This window comes from Podarcis vaucheri, assembly GCF_965113315.1.
Source record: "Podarcis vaucheri genome assembly, chromosome: 8".
Lineage (NCBI taxonomy): Eukaryota > Metazoa > Chordata > Lepidosauria > Squamata > Lacertidae > Podarcis > Podarcis vaucheri.
The window spans coordinates 59,661,049-59,685,875 of NC_138766.1; the positions used below are offsets into that span (position 1 = coordinate 59,661,049).

General features: G+C 41.7%; 1 protein-coding gene across 6 annotated transcripts in view; it reads left to right on the forward strand.

Annotated features, from left to right (window-relative positions):
- The first annotated feature begins 6,096 nt into the window (after positions 1-6,096).
- LOC309538377 (serine/threonine-protein kinase Sgk3) overlaps positions 6,097-24,827 on the forward strand; it is a 54,220-nt gene continuing 35,489 nt past the window's right edge. For 4 of the 6 annotated variants that reach the window (XM_082233894.1, XM_082233891.1, XM_082233896.1 and 1 more), the window contains exon 1: positions 6,630-6,947. The gene's annotated coding sequence lies outside the window, so the exon portion shown is untranslated. The other 2 variants (XM_082233892.1, XM_082233893.1) reach the window with 2 other exon arrangements.

A 24,827-nucleotide genomic window follows, 5' to 3' on the forward strand; every position in this document is an offset into this window, starting at 1 on the left:
TGGGATCACATAAAAGGAGGATAAGGAACTGTTCCCCTCCCACAAGCTTACCCAGCAGTGACGGCAGCAGTATTGTTTTTATTTCTACTTTTTCTACATTCTTTTTTAAATGGTCCAGCATTAATATGAGAAGTGCTGAATTGGGTGGTTGCAACCACTCAGGACCAGGTTACCCGAAAGACTGCCTTCTCTTGTATAAACCTGTAATATCACTTAGACCATCTGGGGAAAGTCTGCCCATGATACCTCATCCTGCAGAATAATGCAAGGCGGTGACATTTTTGTCCATTTTCTGCTATTGCCCCTGTACTGTGGCATGACCTTCCCTCTGCCATAAGTGAAGCAGCAATCATCAGTTGCTTCAGACATCTTGTAAAGACATGCCTTTTTGCCCAGGGTTTCCCTGTCCCATAAGGCAGAACCTGTTTTAATTTGTTTTAATTCTCTGAATTTCCTGCTTTAATTTGTTTTTATATGCCTTTATACTAATTTGTACACCTCAGAGTTCTTTAAAATATTAAGCAGTTTTATAGATGCTTTTAAATAAATAGATTTTTTATTATAAAAAAATTGCCATCTTAATTTCACCACAATGCCTCTAAGTGCAAATATTGCACCCTGCGACACTGGGAGAAAGATAGTGGCTGCATCTGCCCTGCTTAGCATTTATCCTGTTGGTACTGGGCCGCAACAATAGAAAGTTATAACTCCTCTCCTCTCTCTCTCTCTCACACACACACACTCTCTCTCTCTCTCACTCACACACACACTCACACACACACTCACACACACACACACAAGATGCCAGCATCAGTTCCTGTGGACCCTTCCTGGACAACTGGCCCTGGCATTTGCACCCCTAGCCTCATTATTCTTCAGCTGTCAAATTTAATTCAGAGTGGCATAACCCACTATTTACGGTAATTTTTGTCATTCCTTGTACATATTCCAGTTTCCATATGTCTGACATGAATCATCTTGCTATGATAGATGCATATTTACGCACATACAACTAAAATTAAAATCCCCATGTATTTTGCTACCAAATGGATACCATGCATTATATTGCCTCCGATAAATTATGTTGGTTGTTCTTGTTTTAAACTCAGTGTTCAAATGCAAGAAACAATTCTGGAGGATTCACAACACATCGCCATGTGCGTATCAGAACTGTTGGAGGAACATTCATATTTTACTGGCACAGTATGATCTCATTTATCCAGATGTCCTCTATGACATCTAACCCTGACTGCAGTAAATAAATTATGGAATTCAATTGCCACAGTAATTCTGGAATTAAGCCCTGACACTACCACAAACTACCAGCAGATCCCAGTTGTGTGCATTTGAAAACTGTAAGCAGATTTATAGTGCAAGCCAATGCATGTTTACTGGGAGGGATGCATTTCCACTGTGAACTGTAGGGCTCATAACAGAAGTGGGAAAGCTAGGCCCTGAAGAGTTGGCCAGTTGCATCTTAACTCTCCAATAATTGCTGTCACCTCCACTCCCATTCAAAATCACAGCCCCTAGATAGGAGGGGAACCTGGGCTGCTCAAGGAAGACCCTGAGACAACACACTTGCAGTTCCCTGCCAGATCCATCTCAGTTTATGGGGAATGAAGCCGGAACCCAGCTCTCTGACTCTCCCAGAGATCAGAGCAAGCTGCTGTTCTTTGACAACCCCAGTCCTATACTCCTGTAGCATGAGCCAAGCAAACCTGGGCACATGGCAGATGCAACCCACCATACCCCTTAGCATTGATTATTGTATGGACTACATGGAACTGGCGGAAATGACTGGCAGAATTCGAGACCAGGGAGAAGAGTCGGTGGAAGAAGATTGGAAATAATTTAAAGTATATTTACAGAAACATTGCAAAATTAATGAATGTTAGAAGGATGCTGGAATGAAGTTATATGGTTTTAGCAGAAATGTAATAAAGAATTAAGTAAAAGTTGATTGATAATGGACCAAAAAGAAAAATATAAGGTTAGACCGTTAAGATAAATTATAGAACAAAAATTGAAAAAGATGGAAAGAATTTGCGGAAACTATTAATTGAATTAGAATACAAAAAGGGAGGTGTGAGGAGGTCGATGAAACAAGTAAATGAAAGGTAAAGATATGGAATACTGGATGTATGTTTTTTTTATGTTATTATTCTTTTTCACTGTATTGTTGTATTTTTTTTATGTTATTCTTTTTATGTAATGTAATGTTTGTCTTGTTAATTTTTTTGTTGTTTTCTCTCCTGTTCTTTTTTTTTTTGTAATTCCTAAACTTCTAATAAATATATATATATATATATTTAAAAAGCATTGATTATTGTAACTCCCTCTACGCGGGGCTGCCCTTGAAGCTGACCCAGAAACTCCAGCAGGTGCAGAATGCCGCAGCGAGGCTCCTTACGGGGTCCTTGCCGCGGGATCACATTCATCCAGTGCTTTACCAACTGCACTGGCTCCCGGTGGAGTACAGGGTCAGGTTTAAGGTGCTGGTTTTGACCTTTAAAGCCCTATGTGGCCTAGGACCCATGTACCTACAGGACCGCCTCTCCTGGTATGCCCCGCGGAGGACCTTAAGGTCCACAAATGACAACACTTTGGCGGTCCCAAGTCGCAAGGTGGTTAGATTGGTCTCAACTAGGGCCAGGGCCTTTTCAGGACTGGCCCCAACTTGGTGGAACACTCTGTCACAAGAGACTAGGGCCCTGTGGGACTTGACATCTTTCCGCAGGGTCTTTGGTTTGGACTCAGTCTGACCCTTATGTTTCCCTCCCTTTATGATTTTGATCTATGGGCTACTTTTAAAATGAGGCTGCATTTTAAATTGCATTTTAACCTGTATTTTAAATTGGTTTTTTTCCTATTATGTTTTTATTGTAATTTTACTGGTGTTAGCCGCCCTGAGCCTGGCTCTGGCCGGGGAGGGCGGGTTATAAATAAAATTTATTATGATGATGATGAATACATGCAAATATGTTCATAAAGCCTTGGAGATAAAATGGCAAAGTAGTCTTGCAAAACTCTGTCTGGTGACCTTGGTAGAAGAATTAAGGAGGTTACGGCTACTCTGGTTCAACTAACTGAGGTCAATAACTGAGGTCAACACAGCTCTCAGCCCAGGATTTCATTATTATTTTTTTTGCCTCTGATCATGCATTTCTTACATTAATTGAGATTATTAATCATCACTTTCAATATACTGTATACTCTTATCAACACTCCTTTTATGCAAGCGGTTTCCTAAATGTTCACTCATCCATACTTAATGAAGGAGAGCAGTGGTAAGACGGTTGCGGTATGAACACAGGATATGGCTGTTGAATTGCCAGGGATTGTGCTAAGATTCTAATTAAATGAATTAAACCTCCATAGTTAAAGGGAATTGTCAAATAAATTATAAAATGTCAATCCCTGTAGGCCCTACGTAGAGGCTTACGTTCGTATCCAGGCAGCATGCAGATGCAATACACCTTGCCCTGCATTTGAAGTGAGTTTCAAAATATATCTATATTATTTAAAAGTAAACGAGTTTCAAAAATTATTCCCTAATGTTGCTTCCCATACATGCATTTTATTTGAAACTAGCCTGAATTTAATTTCCACAGCATTTAAAAGTGCATTACAGTGCTTAACCTATCCATTCCCACAACTTTAGAGATCGCCATAAGATTGTCTACATCTATGGCTCAGCTACACATTGGATGTGTACTAATGTTTTTTGGGTTGTTTCCCCATCAGACTCTTCTTGTTGAAAGAGGCACAGTCTGTCCCCACAACCCAAACTCCTTGTTCAAGGAAAAATTAGAAGAAACCAGCAAAGCACCTATGGCCTAATGTTCCTGTTTCGCTGATAGGAAACTAAGGCTGAAACTGGTTGTTGTTTTTTTATATTACTTTTTTAAAAAGACTTTTGTATTTTCCATGTACATGCAAGGATATCCCACTTTGTCTTTGTGGAGAGGCTCTGCAGCAACATGAATTTATAGTGGTAAGCAGTGACACTGGGAGTCTTTGGGACCACAAGAAGAGCTTTGTTGGATCAGACCAATGTTCCTAATCATCCAGGATTTGGTATCGCACAATGGCATTCAGATGCCTTTGGGAAGCTCACAAGCAGAACATTAAGGCAGGCATAGGCAAACTCGGCCTCCAGATGTTTTGGGACTACAACTCCCACCATTCCTAGCTAACAGGACCAGTGGTTAGGGATGATGGGAATTGTAGTCCGAAAACATCTGGAGGGCCGAGTTTGCCTATGCCTGTATTAAGGCAACAGCCTTCTGTTGTTCCCAGCAGCTGGTAGACAACTTGGAAATTGCCTATCTTGCTATGGCCTTTATTTGTCCCTGTATTTTTAGACTGCCCATTAGCTGTCAGTATTCACAGGGTGGTTTGCAGCAGTCATATTAAAACAATAAATATAATAAACCAATAACTAAACCAATTCATTCAGCAAAACTGAAAAAAACCTCACATATATCTCAGCAGCAAACTGGAGCATTTCAATTTTGGCCTATCTCAGCAAGCAAGTCCTTCATTGGAGACTTTTAAGCAGAGGTTGGATGGCCATCAGTCATGTATGCTTTAGTTGAGATTCCTGAATTGCAGGGGGTTAGACTAGATGATCCAACTCTACTATTCTATGATTTAAAGCCCATTCTCTGCGCCCACAAGGCCTAAGTTAAAAGATAAGTCTTGAGGTGAAGTCAACTAACTAAGGTGCTCTACATAGGCTGGTAACTCAAGCTGTTGTGAAAAGCGAGTGGCATTGCCAAACATTCTGTGGATGAAAGGAAACATAATACACACACCTTGCACCTTCACAGAAAAAGGAAGGTGCTTTATCACTTTCGTTTATGTCCACTTGTTTCCATGGGTTCAAAGGGCGTGGCAGCTGAGTGGAAAAGACGGTTGCTGACTGACTGAAGCGTGGTGGATGGTGATTGGGAAGAGGGGCTTTTTGATGGCAGCATCCTATCTGTAGGAAGCTGTCTTGAATCAGACTATGGTATTGTAGACAGCATGCTAACTGGCAGCAGCTGTCGAGGGTTTCAGATGGGGGACATCCCCAAATTCCGGGGGTTGAACCTGCAACCTTTTGATTACAACACTGATGCTCTACCACTGAACTACGCCCCTTCCTGGTTGCCACAATGTAATCTTTTTAGTACCAGGCAGTGAGCCTTTTTACCCTCAAGTCTTTTTTTAAAAAAACAAAACAAAACAAAACAAAACAAAACAAAACATGTTAACCACGAACAGAAATATCTGATGCTGCTTTTATCTGCTACTTTTAATTTTATCGTTAACTTTAGTGTTCCTCGCCCTCTTTCTCTCTCTTTAGGCTGCCAATAGCTTTATAGTTATTTATTCCATAAAATTTATACAGTTTGATTGTAAAAAAAAACCTCCTTACAAAGAGAGAAAAAAATAAAACTGAGAAACATTCACTTGAAATCATCCAAAAGTTAAAATACTAAAAATAAATTAAAATTACCTCCACTTTCTAAGCACCTGGGTAGGCTTGTCTAAGCAAGAATGGCATAAGCTGCCAAAAAAATTAATAATTGAAAGGTGAGCACCATTTTCTGTGCTTTTACAATGGTACCTCAGGTTAAGAACTTAATTCGTTCTGGAGGTTCGTACTTAACCTGAAACTGTTCTTAACCTGAAGCACCACTTTAGCTAATGCGGCCTCCTGCTGCCGCCGCGCCGCCAGAGCCCGATTTCTGTTCTCATCCTGAAGCAAAGTTCTTAACCTGAAGCACTATATCTGGGTTAGCGGAGTCTGTAACCTGACGCGTATGTAACCTGAGGTACCACTGTATTTGAAAAAACAGGCCCCATCTTTGTAACTATTTGCTGGTAATTTTAAAATACAGTACAAATACAGTACAGTATAGATACAAGAACGGCCTCAAGAGAATGCTTCCTTTTAACAGCCAGCATTTCCCTGGCACGAGGAGGCCGTGACAAGATGCAAACAGGTGATATACCTGTTGAATTTCTGCCTACGTCGAGCAGGGGCCTGCAGGGGCCACAACCGCCCACCAGGTGGCGAGACGTCCCGCCAGTTCCGCGTCACATGCACCTAAAACGCTGAAACTCGTCCTCGGATGACCCCGCCAGGCTCTTGCATCCATTCTGAGCGTCTCGCAGCGGGAGAAGCTGCATGGCGCCTCCGCTTGTTGTTGTTGCAGCCGCAGCAGCAGCAGAAGTTGCAGCCGCCGTCCTCGGACCCGCTGCAAGCTTAAGGTAGGTTGGCGTTTCGGGACAGGGCTTGCCGGGCCCTTCCTTGCACGGCGCACCGCCAGGAGCGGAGCGGGAAGGCGCTGGCAGGGAGGAGGTGGTGGTGGAGGAGGACGAAAGCTCCGTGGTGCGAGTGCGGGGAGTCCGGGAGCTGGGCTTGGGTGGGGCTGCCCACTGGGGAGCCTTCCCGCTTGGAAGTCTGCGTGCGGGTCTCTCCCCGCCTGCTGCTCCATGAGCCTGACACGTCAGTGAGGAAACGAGCCAGGGCAGGGAGCCTTTCAGAAAGGACGCGAGGAAAGGAGGCGGAGGGAGGGTTTGTTGTATCTCTCGGCGGGGAAGCGCGATGTTGGGCTGGGCAGGAGGAGGTACGACCTGGAGGGAGGGAGGGAGGGGTTAAACGCATAGCTCTGCATGTTGCAAACGGGGCCATTGAGTTAGAAGGCGCTCGTTGCTGGTTGGAGAATCAAGGGGACCCGGAGGTTTGGCGCTGCAGTCCTGCGCGCGCTTTTGTGGCAGGGACTCAGCTGGGTTTCCTTCTGTGTGGACTTGCCCAGGATCGTGGTGCAGTTGGTGTCAAAGCCACCGGAACTGGAGGCTGCTTAGATCCGAAACCTTGTTTGCTTCTGTGCTGTACTGAGGTCCTGAGCGAACGTCTTTTTCTCTTGCCTAAACAATCCAATTCAACTAAGGTAAGATCACAGGGCTTAATTTGAGCCCTGGGGATTGTCAGGGTTGAGGCCTGTGGCATGTGGTTTCTACTCTGTATCAGGAAGTTTTTAATGTTCGATATTAAATTATTAGTAGTAGTAGTACTCCAGAGGAGGGTGAATGCTGAGTTCCTTTATTCTACCCGCAGAATGACTCTGAATAGACTGCTTTACTTGCATATGTCCCACAAGCACTCATTATATACTAAGTAATGACTGGGTGATTTTCCTCTTTTTCTCTTAACTGGTGATCTTGTATTATTTTGTGTATTATCGTCAGCACCGTTACTGTCCTCTTTTTTTGCTCTTAATTTTCTATTACTTTGTTGTTGCTGCTGTTATTCATATCATCGTCTGTTTTGTAATGTAACGTGGGAATTTATGCGGAAGAACTTGGTCACAAGGCATGAACAATATAGGAAAGTGTCTGAAAAGCGTGTTGTAAACACTTTTTCATACTTCTGCTCTCAGTTAGTTGCCAGAGAGGTAAATGATTACTCAAGTTAAGTCTTTAGGGCAGACTTTCTGTGCAGGCTCTTTTTTTCCTTGTCTGTTTTATGAAATTGATGAACAGGATGAAGAAAGAGGAGATAATCCTAGAGGAAGCCTACTTTCCATTTGAGTGTAAATATAAGATTACACTGCTGAACTTTAATCTCAAATTTCCTGGCTGTTTGGTTCAGTTAATGGGCTCTTCTCAGCTTGCGTCTGTTGAGGGACTGAGAGGTTTTACAAAGCCTTGGTGTCTCTCTCTCAAATCCATTGTGTAGTCAACCATGCAGAAGCTTCTTATATTTCTTGTTGTCCCTTATTAAAAGTTCTACGTAGCAACTGGATTTTCTGAAAAATAAGTGGTGGTGGTGATGTGTAAAACAAAGTATGCCCACAGTGATTAAGAAGTTTCTTTCAAAATTATTTAAAGAAATTGTAATGCAGAATGTATAGGACTCTCCACCCTGATCACAGCCTAATCACCTCTGCTTTGACTCTTAGTTACGTATGTGTGTTACTGTGTGTCTGGTCTTTTCTAGAGGGATTTAAATCAAATATTTCCTACTTATCATTATTGGGGCCTGTTTGACATAAACCTGAGCCTCTTGCTGTATTTATTGCAAAATACTGTTTGTTGAGCTACATTTGAGTTGTTGTAAATTTTAATGGTTCAGAGTGCAATCTTCCAGCATCTTTCTGTGCATATCGTGAAAGGGCATAAGAGGAGCAGCAAAAATGTCATTTAATATTTACTAGGATGTTTGTTTAATACTGCCCTTTCTGGGATGACTAGCGGTACTAAAGACAATAAACTCAAAATAATAAAATACCAGATTGACACAGATCAGTTTAATAAATATGAATAATCCCAATCTCTCCAAATTTGGGGAAGAGTTATTGCTCAGTGGTAGAGCATGTGTGCTTCATTTAGAAGGTCTCTTGTTCATTCCCTGACATCTCCAAGTAGGGCTGGATGAGACCACCATAGTCTGAAATCCTGGAGAGCCACTGCCAATCTGTGTAGACAATACTAAGCTAGATGGGCCTTCTAGATGGAGCTTCCTATGTTCCTATTCTGCTTGCAGATCAAAAACATTTACCCACTTAACAGCTTCTACAGAGCTGAATATAAAAGAGCTGTTTGATTGCTAACACTCTGAACATTTGTCACTTCCCCTCCCCTTTTAACTAACACAACTAGATCTGAAAAAACTTTTTTCAGCTCGAAAGGGACTAAGTAAAATAGTCCTATAAAAGGCAAAGGGAAGAGAGATTCTGTCAGCAGCCATATTTCTTTATGAGAAAGAAATGAAAAGATTGGGTCTTAAAGCTTATATTGCCAGATCTGCTGATGTGTCCATACACATGTCTGTAAACCTGCACCTTCTTACACGTGTTCACAGAAATATTCCTTTGGGGTTGTTTAGTGGACATGAAAGATGCCATTGCAGTGGACATGACTACTGAATATCAATGTCATTTTGCATATCTGGGGCATGTCGTTGCTTGGGAGAATTACCCCAATTTGTTGTTGTTAATATATTCATCTGCAGAAAATGGCTGAAAGTACCGGTAAGTAAAAATTACTCTGCTGTGCTATGGAACAGAAAAGGTGGTTAGTTCAATGCAAGGCAAAACAAAACAAAACAAAACAAAAAAACAAAACACAGGCTATCCCAACCCACTTTGCCTTGAACATAAGCTCAATACAGTTGACTGAATTTTCACAGTGACTTGTTGGGGTACAAATGTGACTGGGTGTGGGGATTTTAAGAGGTGCTTAGTTGCCAGTTGGTGTAGTGGACAGCTCCCTGTACCTGTATGTTGTGAACTGCCCTGATACTTGTGGATGAAGGGCAGTATACTACTGCTTTCTTTCTTTCTTTCTTTGATCTGTGTTTCAAGTTTTCCTATCCCTGATTAGGCTCAGGCTTATTGTGGATGGATCTGATTCCATCCTGGGTTTCTAGAAACCCTCCATCAACACAGCAGGGAACTTCCTTTTAGAATGAGGCTGGCACTTGCTTTCTCACAAGTCCTACAACGTGGGAAAATAGCAAACATGGCTAAGAGGCAAGGGAACAGGGAAGAAAGGCAAGGGGTCTAGCCAACGTGAAAAGGTCTGGCTCCCACAGTGATCTCACAGGGTCAGAGTGTATTGAAGAATAAGAATCCTGGAAGATTCCATAAAGTTAAAAAGCTTGGGTGTACAGCAGGGGTCTGTTTATAGGAAAATGCTTATCGAATTAGCATTAACTCAAGTGCAAAAAGTGATCTCATTATCATCACAGGGCTGGAAAAAAGCCTGTTGCACTACAAAAGACAGGGTTTGTTTTATATAATAATAATAATAATAATAATAATAATAATAATAATATTTAATAGGACAACAGAAGATAGGTGTAGTCAGCAGTCACTGGTCATGACATTTAAATTTTCATGCCACAGACTTGCAACAGCCATGAGGGTCATTTTTCCTCTTAAGCATGATATGATTAGCTAAACTGTGTTTGTTGTAGGAATTTAGCTTTTATTTCTCAGGTAATGCAATCGAAGCTGCTTCATTTACCGTATTTTTTGCACCATAACACTCACTTTTTTCCTCCTAAAAAGTAAGGGGAAATGTCTGTGCGTGTTATGGAGGGAATGCCTACGGGTGGCATGCCTACGGATTTTCCTCCTCTAAAAACTATGTGTGTGTTATGGTCGGGTGCGTGTTATAGAGTGAAAAATACGGTAATTGGGGAAGAGTAGGCTTGCTAGATGAAATCTGCTACTTGCACGGGATAATTAATGGGCAAATTAGAGGCATTACCTGCACAGTCTATGGCTTGGTTCTGGGTGTGGGGGAATAACTAGGCATATATGTGTACAAGATCTATTATTTTTTTGCGGGGGGGGGGTAATACTCCTTAACTACTGTGAAGAGGATTTATGGCAGGAACTGCTAATACTTCTCTTGGCTTAGGCTTTCTCCTGTTTCTTTGCAACAGGACCACCCTTGTTCAGAGCAAGCTGAATTACACATACAGTCTTGAAGCACATGAAGAGTTCCAGATGGTAACTCGCTTATTGAGTCAGCATATAAGTCAGCGGTAGGAAACCTGTGAGCTGCCAGATATTGGTGGACCACAGCTCCCATCAACCTTTCAGACATGCTGGCTGGGAATGATGGGAACTGGGAGTTTGCCAATATTTCCCCACGGCTGATGTAAGTGTTCAGGATTATGTGCTCCAAGCCCTCTCAATCAGTGTAACATTAAAAAAAATAAAATTCTAGAGTTAGAAGGCATCTCAGAGGTTGTCTAGTCCAACCTCATGTGATTGCAAAAAATCCACTGGTACAGTATCCATGCTGAAATAGCCATTCAACCTGTTTGGGTATTTCAGAGGTGATGCAATGGCCTTGAACTTTGATATGTTGCTGCCATGTTTCCCTTCACTCCCACACTATTTCCACATTGCTGTTTGTCTCATGCAAGCAGTTGTCTCTTGAAGACTACTTCCGAATTTATTTGTCTAGTATAAGTCATCTCTCTCTCCCTCTACCTTTCTCACACCCCTCCCACTGCCCCCAATTCTCAGGCAGTCCAGCCTTTGCATAGGGGCACCTAGGCACAAATGGCTTAAGGTATGGATATAACTCTGTCTAAGACTGAGCTACAGATAGGTAGCCGTGTTGGTCTGCCATAGTCAAAATAAAAAAATTCCTTCCAGTAGCACCTTAAAGACCAACTAAGTTAGTTCTTGGTATGAGCTTTTGTGTGCACGCACACTTCTTCAGATACACAGACTGAGCTGTGCAAGAAGAGCAAACTTATCCCCATTAGATTATTGTTTACCTCTGGTAAATTATCTCTAGCCAGTTCTTGGAGAATGAGGTAATCTTTCTGCTCTCTAGGAGTAAACACAGCATTTACCTCTTTGTAACATCCTCCGAAGGAAAGAGTGATTTACTGGGAAGTGTTACATATTTTTCTTTTACTAAGAAGACTATACAGTAGGTGGAGGTGTTGGGATAGATTCTGACCGGAGGGAAGTCTGAGAGCTCTGGTTTCCCACCATCTTCCTCAACTTGTTGTAAATATGTCTGATCAGGAATATAAAATTTTTCTGTTTTCTAAAAAAGTTTTTATGACATTTCTGGGAACAGAAACAGAGCTGAAAACACAGAGGTGTCGGAACTTGAAAAAGAGGTAAATAAAAATTCCTGCAGTGCCAGGGGACATTGTCAACTTGCTCTGTTGCATGCAGTCAGGGCGACACTTCTGCTTTGGCTGGCACCCGGATACCCAGCCAAAGAGTTTTCCTTCCACATGTGGCTGAACCGCACAATTTAAGCGGCATGCCCCAGGCTCCTTTAAATCAAGTAGAGGGTTGTAAGATAAAAAGGCTGCATGTGAATACACATGATGGAAATGGCATCTTCTGCAGTTCAGGAGCCAGTGTGGTGTGGTGGTTAAGAGCACGGGTAGGCAACCTAAGACCTGGGGGCCAGATGCAGCCCAATCACCTTCTCAGTCCGGCCTCGCGGACATGTTTTTACATGAGTAGAATGTGTCCTGGTTAAGAGTATCGAACTAGCACTTCAGAGACCAGGGTTCAAAGCTCCACTCAGCCATGGAGCTCCCTGAGTGACTTTGGGCCTGTCACTGCCTCTCAGCCTAAACTACCTGAGAGGGATGTTGTGGGGAGTAAATGAGAAGGAGAACCTTGAGCTCTGTGAAGGAAAAGGTGGGGTGTAAATGCTAATAAATAAATGTTGTAAGGGATGTGGTTTCCATGGCAGCCCCCCCCCCTTTGGCTTTGTAACTGCTATATTTAATTGTATGATCAGGCTAGCCCTGAAACCGTGCAGGTTTTCTTTCAATAACTGTATATATAACATGAGTGAGACTTGTTGCCTGAGGAGAAATGGGGTATGGCAACATTACTGTATGGCGCTGCCAAGGGTTTGCCTTGGGTTACATGAAATGGTTCTTGTGCACAAAATTTAAAAGAAAACTGAGCTAATCGTCACAATCTACTATGATAGATTAAAGAAATTTTTAAAAAGACATTAAAAAAAATAAATAATAAAGCCCTTACTGTTATCTTTTTATATTTCTTTAAATTCATTTAAAATATTTGGTATATGATACTGAGATGAAACAAGTGGTGCATAAAAGTTCAGTCCCCAAGTGGTCAGTGAGGGGGAAGGACCTGCTGTGCTCCAATGAAAGTGGTGTTACAGAAGAATACAGGCTACTTGGTTCATGTTAATTGTACCTAGTAATTCTAGGCAGAGGATCCTGTTTTCAAGTTCAGTGATTTCAGATGGCTATTTCTATCTAGCAGGGTATTGTCTCCTGCTGTACTTCGGTGAAGACTTTAGTCTTCACACATCACAAAATCAGGTGTTAAGCTGAGAACATAATGCTCAGTTAACATGTAAGCTAAGTCAAACGGAGGCTCTGCACAAATGAGCAAATATTTGGTGGACTCACAGAGCCCTGTCCTACTGCTGCTATGCCTCGGTGTTGTTGGGGGTTTTTGGTGGTGGCAGGTTGTTGCTGTTGTTTCTTTCTAGTATCTATAGTTTAGATTTAGTTGTGATTTATGTGTAAATTGTTTAGTTTGGCTGTGTATTTTAAAAATGTTATATTTATTGTTTATGACTACTTTTGTTATGTTGCATTTTGCATGTTGTAAGCCCCCTTAAACATGGTTTGCTGTGGAAAGGCGGCATACAAATAAAACTATGTATGTATGTATGTATGCATGCATGCATGCATGTATGCACCCAGGGCAAAGCAATGGTTTGACTTAGCATTACATCCAAACCTAGAGTTGTGGCTTGTCTCCCTGAGATGAACCACAAGGAGTAAAGGCCCTGGAGTGTGTAGAGTGACACAAACCATGAACAAGGTTTTGGATGTAACAGTAAACCAAATCATGGTCATTCACACAAACTCATGGTTTTGCAGGTTGCATGTGAACTGGGTCCCTGTACTGGGCTGGGGGCAGTGGGTGCTGTTCATGAACACTGTCTAATCCTTCAGCTTTGTGATTTTACTATAACATTGAACTGAACTGATTTGTAGAGGAAGGCAATGAAAATATTTGGTGTTTGAGGTAAAATCTCTGTGTCCTCTTCACTGTCTTCAAGTTTTGGCATGTTAGCTGCTTGCTCTCCCTTACTGTTTACTGTGCAATAAGCAAAGCAGGTGGGCCATTGTATGAAACTGCTCCGAGAGGCAAGGTTTTCTTATTGTTCTAGCAATTCATCTTCTGAATGAAATCTGCTGTGGCTTTAAGCGGACCTGGTTCCAAATTAGGGTTGCTTTAGTCTTGGACTTTTATTGCGGCTGCACAGGAAGCAACTGTTCATGAAGGGAAAATATAATTCCAGCCCTTACCATTGACTGAGTGGGCTGTGCAGCTGCCTCAAACCTGGAAGCCTGCTTCCTCCACGCCCTTAAATATGTCAGTTTAACACTTGGGGTTTTAAGGCATTCTTTTCATGACCTATGATTTTGATTGCACACCTTAGCATTTTTAAACACCAGGGGTCTGTAGTGGCTGCTTGGGGAATAGGAGGAGCCTGATGGGCATAGCTGTTCTCACTTCCTGCCTCACATGTCAATGGAATGGCATCCTGTGTTACCCCTGGACACTGTTCTCTCATCCTGCAGTAAATATCAAGTATTGTATTACAATACAGGCCCTTGCTTTTTTGGCTGAAACTCTGGGGCAATGGTTAATGCAGCCCCATCCGCAATGGCTCTTCCAGGGCCCATATGGACTCTGCAGACAAAAAGCAGTGAAGAGGATAATGAGTCTAGCATGTAGAAATTATGGGAAAGGTTGGATAAAAGTTTGGATTTCTGGTTGGGAGCTGCATCTGAATCACCAAATGAGCAGGGCCTGCTGGAGTAGAGAAATGGACTGACAGTAGAAGGATGCATGCCAAGTGGGTAGGAAGTCCTTTTCAACGTCTTGTGTGTGTTTAAGCTGCCTCCAGAAACTTAAGATGTATCACACCCTTTCCTTGGTGCCTACATAGCAAAGATGTGGCAACCAAAAGGATCGAGGAAGCAGTTAAAAATGTGTCAGTGCATGCATGCCAACTTCAAATCCTATTGCTCTTTGGGTTGGGTTGCAAATGAATTGTGGTGAGTTTGTGTGTGTAAAGGAGAGTGAGTATTTATGTAGGTGTCGCTATACTGCCCTTCACTATACTACGCCAGGTGGTGCACAACATATCAAAACACATCAATGCAGAGTCTTAAAAATGATTAAAACTTCAGCACAAAATAGAAACAGCGTAAACTAAGGACTCATCCACACTTCTGCTTGTTCTATGATTTCTAGGCATGGGTCCGAGAGGTTTTTCTTTTCTCCTACTGCTTTCTTTAGGAAAACCTGCTGTTTACCACTGAATCAGAACAAAGGTCAACCCTCAGGACAAAACAAAGACCTCTCAGACCCATGCCTAGAACAAGTGCAAGTGTGGATGAGCCCTGAAATAACATAAAACAGCAGAGGGTATGATAAAAAGCTGCCCTCAGAAATACTACACCTCTTCACTTCCCAAAGCCTGGCAAAAGAAGAATGTCTTCCTCACTGAGGTGAGATGTACCCTGATGGTTCTGAAGTTTTATTGAAATAAACAGGCAGCTTGTCAACTAGGTATGCAGTGACACAGGTTGCAATGACTATAAAAGCTTCCTGCTGCTGGAAGTTTGCTACTACGCCAGCGCATTTGGTTTTTAAAAGCAACCTATAAGCTATTGTGGATTATATCTAAGTATCTAAATGTTATCCAATTTTCCAGGGGAAGGAATGTGGAACATTAAGATATACACTGTAAATCATTTGCCCAGAGGACGTATTTGCTGCTGCCAGCTGAAAACTGAATCTGATTAATCTACAGTTCTGTTTTTAATTATGTAAAAGTTGTTGATCCTCTACTTCTTCTTTTTTTCTGTTTGAACCCTGACAAGTTTCTTGTGGAAGAGGCAGTTGATGTCTTACTGCCTCTGTCCACAACCTCCTTCATTGTCATTTTAGTTAGTGAAGACAGGAGATGGCTTTCAGGTAGATCGGCTCTAGACAGGAGTGTAAGGACATAAATACTCAAGCAGCTTACAATGGGTGATATCCAACATTAGTCATACTTAAAGTAGACATCTGAAGGCAGCCCTGTATAGGGAAGTTGTTAATGTTTGGATTTGATAGAAGAAGAGTTTGGATTTGATATCCCGCCTTTCACTCCCCTTCAGGAGTGACACTGACAAACTGGAACGTGTCCAGAGGAGGGCAACCAAAATGGTCAAAGGCCTGGAAACGATGCCTTATGAGGAACGGCTAAGGGAGCTGGGCATGTTTAGCCTGGAGAAGAGGAGGTTAAGGGGTGATATGATAGCCATGTTCAAATATATAAAAGGATGTCACATAGAGGAGGGAGAAAGGTTGTTTTCTGCTGCTCCAGAGAAGCGGACACGGAGCAATGGATCCAAACTACAAGAAAGAAGATTCCACCTAAACATTAGGAAGAACTTCCTGACAGTAAGAGCTGTTCGACAGTGGAATTTGCTGCCAAGGAGTGTGGTGGAGTCTCCTACTTTGGAGGTCTTTAAGCAGAGGCTTGACAACCATATGTCAGGAGTGCTCTGATGGTGTTTCCTGCTTGGCAGGGGGTTGGACTCGATGGCCCTTGTGGTCTATTCCAACTCTATAATTCTATGATTCTATGATTCTCCTTTCCCTTCCTCCCCCACAACAAACACTCTGTGAGGTGAGTGGGGCTGAGAGACTTCAGAGAAGTGTGACTGGCCCAAGGTCACCCAGCAGCTGCATGTGGAGGAGCGGGGAAGCGAACCCAGTTACCCAGACTACGTGACTACCGCTCTTAACCACTACACCACACTGGCTCTGTTTGATGTTTGATGTTTTATGCTTTTATATTTGTTGGAAGTGTCCCATAGTGGCTGGGGCAACCCAGTCAGATGGGCAGGGTACAAATTTTAAAAATATATTATTATTAGACTAATTGAAATCAGTGTGTTTCAGATACTTAGGTCAATTGATTTCAGTGGATCTGCTCTACATATGACTTAGCTGGATTTTACAGAGGGGATTTACAAAGCACTAACACAGCTGTAGAGAGAAAAGAGCAATAGGACATAGACATTTTTCTGTAATTTACTGAGTTGTCAGGAAAGCATTTTTAATCTGTAATAATATTCTGCATTGCACTTGAACCGGAGTGTGTATAAAGGGGAAGGGAGGAATTGTGCCTCCATTTTTAAAAGAAGGGTTGTTAGTACGTTGCATAGCAGATGAATAGGATTCTTCATGCACTCATCTGCTGCCAAACACTGATGTTATTTGAAAACAAAGACTTTCTTCAGAGCAAAGTTTAGGCTGGCATGGCTATGAATCCCAGAATTATTTTACATTTGGATGAAAACAGTGGTGCCCTTGTAATTGTAGAGTGCTGGAAAGCTGCTCATCCCCAAGTCAAACCCTGGTAAGCAACTCTTTTTAATCTTGTTTGCAAATCCGCTGTTCTCCTGGTAGATACTGAAAAACAAACTTGAAATTAAAAACTAAATTTGGGCTAAAACTATTCGAGCCTATGAGAGAAATTGGCAGTCTCCTAGGCCGTGCAAGTTAATCAGTCACAGACAATTGCATTCATGCACAACTATGGCTGCAAAAGTGAGAAGCAGGTATGTTGAGTGTCCAGTTTCTGCATGTGTGTGTATTGGTATAACAACTTTGAGGCAAGGGAGTGAGTTATGCAGCCATCCATTTAGGTGAGAGCCAAACTAGACATGGAGAAACTGTGTTCAAACACCTGTTTGTTCTGTTCATCTATAAAGTGGGAATGGAAGTAGCCTATGCTTTGCACAAGGGACGCGGGTGGCGCTGTGGGTTAAACCACAGAGCCTAGGACTTGCAGATCAGAAGGTCGGCGGTTCAAATCCCCACAACGGGGTGAGCTCCCATTGCTTGGTCCCTGCTCCTGCCAACCTAGCAGTTCGAAAGCACGTCAAAGTGCAAGTAGATAAATAGGTACCGCTCCAGCGGGAAGGTAAACGGCGTTTCTGTGCGCTGCTCTGGTTTGCCAGAAGCGGCTTAGTCATGCTGGCCACATGACCAGGAAGCTGTACGCCGGCTCCCTCGGCCAATAAAGCGAGATGAGCGCCGCAACCCCAGAGTCGGTCACGACTGGACCTAATGGTCAGGGATCCTCTTTACCCTTTATGCTTTGCACAGGGGGTGGGGAATTTTCCCCCAGCCTGGGGGCCACTTTCCTTTCTAGGCAACCTTTTGGGGGCCACATGCCAGTGGTGGATTGGGCCAGAAGCAAAAGCAGGCAGAGCAGCAAATGTTCATTTTATGTTTGTACAGTAGGTTTCTTTATTTTTTTAAAAAATATTTTATTAAGGGTTCTCTTGTTTACAGTGTAAGTGTAATGCCTTGTATTTTTTTTCCCATGTAACATTTTTACAAATCCATTTCATTTGTTGAGGCATTAGGGGGAGAAGAAAAAAAGAAAGAAAAGGAAAAAAGAAAGGGGGTGGAGGGAGGGGAGATGGATGGGGTGGGGTCGGGTAGAGGTGTTTCTATTATGCTTTATGTATGTAGAGTTTGGTGTCAGCGTGCTTGTGTTGTTCACTTGTGTTCCTTTCAGTAGGTTTCTTTCTACACAAAAATTCATGACAGAGTTAAAGGGCACATTTGAACCAGGCAAAAGCATTCAAGGCCAATGAGGAGTTAGGATCAGGGAGAAGTGATGCGGCCTGCCCCATCACTGTCCCTTAGTTCCACTATTTATATGGCTGTCAGAGTTGCAAGTATCTCAGATGCAACATGGACAAGTTAACGTCAAGGATAGCAAATAGGATTATAACATGATCCAACAGCCTAATTTTCATTTTGTTATCACCTGAATTCTCCCTTATGGGACATCTAGTTTGGGACATCTAGTATGGGACATCTAGTTTGGCCCTACATTAATAATACTGATTTTAGAATGAGCCTTTAAATTATCTGTCTTCTGTTCCTAATCTGCATGTGATTTTTGACTTCTTAAATATTAAAGATGGGTTGGGTATACTAGGTTTGCTAGGCCAACCTTATAAATTGGGAACAGTAGGAAGCTGAGGAAGTTTTCCCCTCATTTCATAGCAAGAGTTGAAAATGCAAAATAGATAGGAACTTGCAACAGTAGACTAAAGAAGTTGAATGGGTTGCTAGATTCTCAGCTCAAAGTGACGAGTAGTCACTTATTAGTGCAAGGAAGGTCTGATTAGATCTATCCAGAGGTATTCAAGTACAGCTTGACTTCATTTATTTTAAATGCCTCATTTGTTATATGCTGGAGTAAGATTTCCTTATCACCTTGTTTTGACTCTGATGGCATTTCTTGGCAATGCAACCTATTTGGAGATAGATGTTTGTGGAATTTCAGTGGTTGCCTTACAGGGCTGGCATAAATTTCAAGCATTCTCGTATTTTACTTGTGAAGCGCTATTCAGAGTGGATTTGGGGAGTAAAGAGCTGTCTCTGATACCAAGATAATGGAAAATCCTACTAAGATGTAGCATCCTTCCACAGAAGCGTATTTGACCACCATCTGCGTAATTCATAATTACTCTAACACAAAGTTCAGCCTCCTAATGTAATGGAGGGCATTGAGGGTTTATTTTTAGTGGAGTAACTGGTTTTTGACAACAGTTTTTAGAAGATGGATTCAACCAGGAGGTGTAGGGAGCTGAGATCTTGCCATGTTGAAGCAAACAAATGGCTAATTACCATGACCAAAAGCCAGTTAGCTGTGCCTTTGCAACATCACCATCATATCAATATGGTCATGAGAATGAACTTTCAGTATCCTTTTATAAGGCAAAATAAGCAAACCTTTAAAGTTTCTGATCTTTTTGGAAAGCTATATATCTTTTAAAAATGATCTAAACCTAATTATCAATTTTTTCACACAAATTCCTTTTTATTTAGAATGTATAGTACACAACTGAGCATTAAAGAGAGAACCATTTTGTTACTATCATAAACTCAATAGGCTGCAAGATTTCCTACTTACTTTTGCATTCTTTTTGGTTCAACTTAATTTTTCAAGTTCAAGTCTGAGCATATCCAGACTTGACTACTGTTTGGAATCTTCTCTGCTACAGTAGCTGTAAGTTTCTGTCGTTTTATAAGAGAAGATTATATGTGAGATAATTAGGTGCCAGATTGTAGGTCCTCAGTTTATTCTCTTTGTAGACTAGAAATGCGTTTTGTTTTGTTTCTTTTAAAAAGAAGAAGTAAGGGTGTGAAGTTTTTTGTTCGTTTCATTTTGTTCTTGGTAAGTTATGATGAAATGTCCTTCACACAGGAAATAAAGAAAGAGAGATTTCTTCAGGAACTAAATTCTCTCTCTCGCTACTCATTGTTTTGGATCTACCAAGTTCTCCCCCTCCCATTTTCCTTCTTTTATTTGTCCATCATATGATCCCTAGAGTTAATCAAATTATTTTTCATGCCTGAAGTCTACTGCTTGTTTTAAAGTGATCATGAGAGTTGGTTTACATTTTCCGCAGCTGACGTTTTATAAGTTCACACTACCCCATCTCTGTGTGTCACAGATAACTCTGTAAATATATCAGTCACTTCTCCTGAGATGAAAGAGAGGTGATTTCAGAGCCCTTTAATGAACAGGAACACTTTGTCCCACATTTATCTTATTTCAGCACGCTAGTCTTGAGCACAAGTGAGTTGCTTCTAAGAGTGATAGTAGCATGACTGTACATTGTATCATTAGAAGCTGTTTTAAATGTGTGTTGATGTAATATTTGCTATTTGATACATTAATAAGTCACGATCTAAACTCAAATTGCATGACTAACTCTGAGTACCCCACCCAATGGTGCTTTTAACTTAATATTTTCTTTTTAGAAAAACCACCCATACTCTCTGTGCTTTCTGGCAAATAGACTTTTGAAACTTAGAAGTCTCAGTTTCTAGAGGAGTAGCTGCATTAGTTTGTTGCAATAAAAACAACAGTGTCTTGTGACACCTTCAAGTCAAACTTTAACGTTTCAGGCATTTTCTGCACTTTAACTGTAAACTTCCCAGATCCCTATGACACCAAGCTTTGAGGTTACTTCAGTTTCTTTTTTCACTGCACCTGTCATAATTGGTGGGGTGTTGAGGAGGTCATAATAAGATTGGTTAGGTAGCTGTATCAAGACCACCACCACCCCCCAAAAATTGGGAGTTAGCTACCCCTGCTTTAGGCAGAACTAAGTACCTCTCCACTGGAGTTGTAGCCACAAAATGGCCTACCAAACAAATTTTGGCTTTTTACAATGCCTACGTGAAATGATTGTGTTAGTGTTCCACAATGCACCAGCTCAGTTTTAAATCTAGCAGTGTCTTGTCATTGACACATAGTAATTATATAGTAATCTTTATGGTAAAATTACTATCCCCAGGCAAATGGTACTTGACTGCAGCAGAAGCTCATGTGGCATTTATGGGGTGGAGTGGGGAGTATTTTGAAAGTATTATATAAGTGCTTACATGAGGTCTATTTCTGTTTTATAAAGAGCAGAATTCTCTTTGTATTGTGGGCCACACAATTCTGAATTTTGTAGAAGATCATGCATTTAATACCTTGCATCATATAGTACTTGTTTTGCTTGTTTTGCTTTCAGTCCCTAAAATTTATTAATTTTCCCCATTTCTTTCTTGCCTTTTATGTATATTTTACAATTTATTTTAGTCTCTTTATGGCAGGGAGTAGGGAATCTGTAGCCTTCAGGTGTTGGACCAGTGGCGCCATCTCCAACATTGGGCCCAACCTCTGTGCATTGAGTGAAGGTCTCAAGGGAGAGCAGCATTCCTGTTCATAGGGAAGAGCTTTCATGGGTACAGCCAGCATCTCTTTTCAAAAATTTACTCAGTGTACAGAGCTTGGAGCACAGATCCTGGAGGGCAGGAGATGCTTTTCTTTAGCTGCGTGGAACCCTTTCGCACAAGAAACACTTGAATGTGGGAATCTGAAACCCATCTTTACAGCTCATGAATGTGCCTGAGTGCTACTGCTCTAATTAGAGACCCAGCCATTGTAATATTTGGAACTTGTCTTGTAAGTTAAGTCTTGTCTTCAATTCCTCTGTTTCAGCTGCAAAGAAGAAAGCATTAGCACTTACTTAAATTTCTAATTTAGGCATTGTGTTAACAAGCAGGAGTGAAGGTCTGGTCACACATGACACCAGAGCTGAAAAGAGACATAATATTTTTAGAGCAATGGGTCTGATTTGGGAGCACCCTTGCCATTTTAAAATCCTATTCTACCTCCAGGGCTAAGTCCTTGGGGTGTGGGGACAGCTTTGCAAGTTGTTCTCAGATGTTCTTTCTGCCTTCACCTTAAAAGTGTATTTGTACTTCTCTCATTTTTCAGCATATGTTGGAGCATGGCCACTGTGGGACAGAAGAAAGGCAGCCATTTAAAAAACGACAGCTGTAAATTCATATTCGCAATATGGCTGCAGAAATGCAAAACAAACGAAAAGACACACAGCTTATAGTTTTATGTGAAAAGATCATGGGTTTTTAGAAACATTAAAAACTGAAATATATGCAGCCCGTTTAGTAGAAGAGGCAAATCAGTTTGCTTTCCCTTGTGTAAACTGAGCTGCTTCCTTGCTTGCATTGAGGGGACAGCTTTGAAATTGAGGAGCACTCTGTGCATGTTAGATGATGTCTTTACAGCAGTGTAGCCCTAAAGCCTGGCTGATTGCTGGCAGCTGAATTAATCAATAGTTTCACTCCTATCAAAGTGATTTCACAGTAGACTTCTGATTTTACCTCTCCCTGCAACGGACGTGCTCCGTGGGTGCTCCATGTAGGAGCGATTGTTGGAGGGATTTCAGGGGCTACGCGACCCCTAAAAGACCCTGAGCCGAAATATATCCAGCGGCGTCGGAAAGGGACCTCAGTATTCTACAGGGAGACCCAGACGCATCAAAGTGATTTCACAAGATCAGCCTTCACTTAGCAGGCACTCTCCAGATCTTTTTGCAGTGCAGCTTCCAGTGGCCTCAGCCAGCACAACTGTGCTGAATGGAGTTGTAGTCCAAAACATCTGGACGACACCACCTAAGGGAAGGCTGCCCAATATAATTTCCTAAGTGCTGGAATATGCATGTCAAGTAACTTGGAGCAATGGTGCTTCCTTTAGAAATACAGAAACATTATGCAGTGTTATAATACTGCATCTTCTAGCACATAAGACCATGTGGTTTTAGTTTACTCAATCAATTTCCTACCCTAGAGTGATTCTTCTTACATATGCACATCGTTTAGTGAGAAACAGGAATGAGAAATATATTTATTATTTTGTGTATGTTTGGTTTCTGAACGTAATTCGTTCCAGAAAACCGTTCGAGTTCCGAAACATTCGAAAACCGAAAACTCAATACAGAAGCCTCAAAACGGAAAAATTAATACGAATAAACTCAATAAGGAAGCCGCTTTGGAAGTTCGACTTCCGAGGCGTGTTTCAAAACAGAAGCATTTACTTCTGGGTTTATGGCGTTTGAGTTCCGAAACATTCATCAACGGAGGAGTTCGAAAACCGAGGTTCCACTGTATTAGCAAATTTGATCAAACTTTGATAACAGCTAAAATTTTCAACCAGAGTTAAATGTTGCAAAGGTGGGTTTACGATGTCATCTTTGACAAATGTAACCAGTCTTCTCACAGGTGAATGTATTAGTCACAGACCTCACAGTGCTCCCTGCTAAGCTGAATTCATTAATATAATTTCAAGAACGTGGTTTAGAAACTGAATACCAAAGAGAGGGAATGCATCAGAGAAATTAAGTGCTTTATGCTTGGGATAATGCCTACTGATTTAGCAGTACATTACAGTATTAGGTACTATGATATGCACAGTGTTTGTGCATGTGGGGTGGTGGTGGTATGTAATTGTGATGAGAGACTGTTTTAAACTGGCATTCTAAGTTAGCATTCAACTGCTTCATTTTTCCGCTTCACTTTAGTTAGGGCGATAAACGTTGGGAAGCTAAAATTCTGCATGTGTTCCTAGATGAATAAGGAACTTCAAACAGGTGGTATATGCATGTTTTCCTGAGTGGGGGGAAAAAACTTGATTGAGAAACCAGCAATATTCATGTGAAGTCCCAAGCAGGCTCCTGGCAATTGTGCCAATTGTCTGTTCAGATGGGAGAGCACAGATGGCTTAACCGAACCATCTACTCTTCTCTAAAAACAGGATTGATCCTACTGCCAACTGTTTGGTGCTGCGTGCTGCTGTTTTCTGCAACAGTGCTCACATTCCTCTGCTTAATTGTGCCAGAAATACTGCTGATAACTAAAAGACTCAAACTGAAGCGAGAAAACATTTGAAAGCATAACTCCTGCTTTCCCTTCTCCTTCCCGCTTTCCCCAGCTTGTAAAAATAAGGGAGCTTGGCTAGAACCTTTTATACCTGATAGGTTAGTTCTCTAAATGCAGGACGTTAAAAAAACCCCACAAACCATCAGGGAAGCATTTAAATCTGCCGTCAATCTCTTCTGTAACCCAAAGTAGTCCTGTCCTAGCCAAGACCCCCTGAACCTCAGGAGAGATTTGGGTGCCAGAGGAAGCAGCTTCTAGGGGCAGAAGGGAGTGGGACAGTCACGTTCCTCCCATACAGCCAATTCTTTCTGGGGGGAAAATCCATGTTTATTTTAACACTGTTCAAGTAAGCATGCTTAGAATTGCAATCATATTTTCCAGTTTTCTTCTGTGAAAAGTGCTTTTCCTTTAAATTGTCACAAGGTCTAGCAATAGGTAGGAAGCAGGCAACAGTGAGCTGTTTGTCTGGGTTGGATCCTGCTCCCAGTCTCTAGTGTACACTTGGTCCTTAAGTTTCATTTTTCATTTCTGGCCAAACTGCTGTAAATGTCAAGCACATTTTCTCCTGAAGAAAAGCTTCAAGTGTTGGTAATTGCTGTGTCAGTGCAATTATTCAGATTTTTGTTTCGTCGCCTGCCACCATACTTATGTTGACATTTCCCTACTTTACTAATTTATGGCTTTTGTCAAATGCACTGCAGACGGCACCCAAATTATATTTTGAGTTATGGAGATGGTGTTGATTTTTTCAATGGAGAGGTGCAGAAGCAATGCATTGCGCTTCAGACAACAGCATAAAGAAATCTGCTGGGGACTTTCATAAATATTGCAGTACCTAAAACAGGGCAGTTGCATAACTAGCAAAAGAGGCTGCCGTGCAGCTTACTCTCATCGCTGCTTATCAACCTTGGCAAATGTAGTGGCACATCAAAAGTATCAGGATAGTTATCC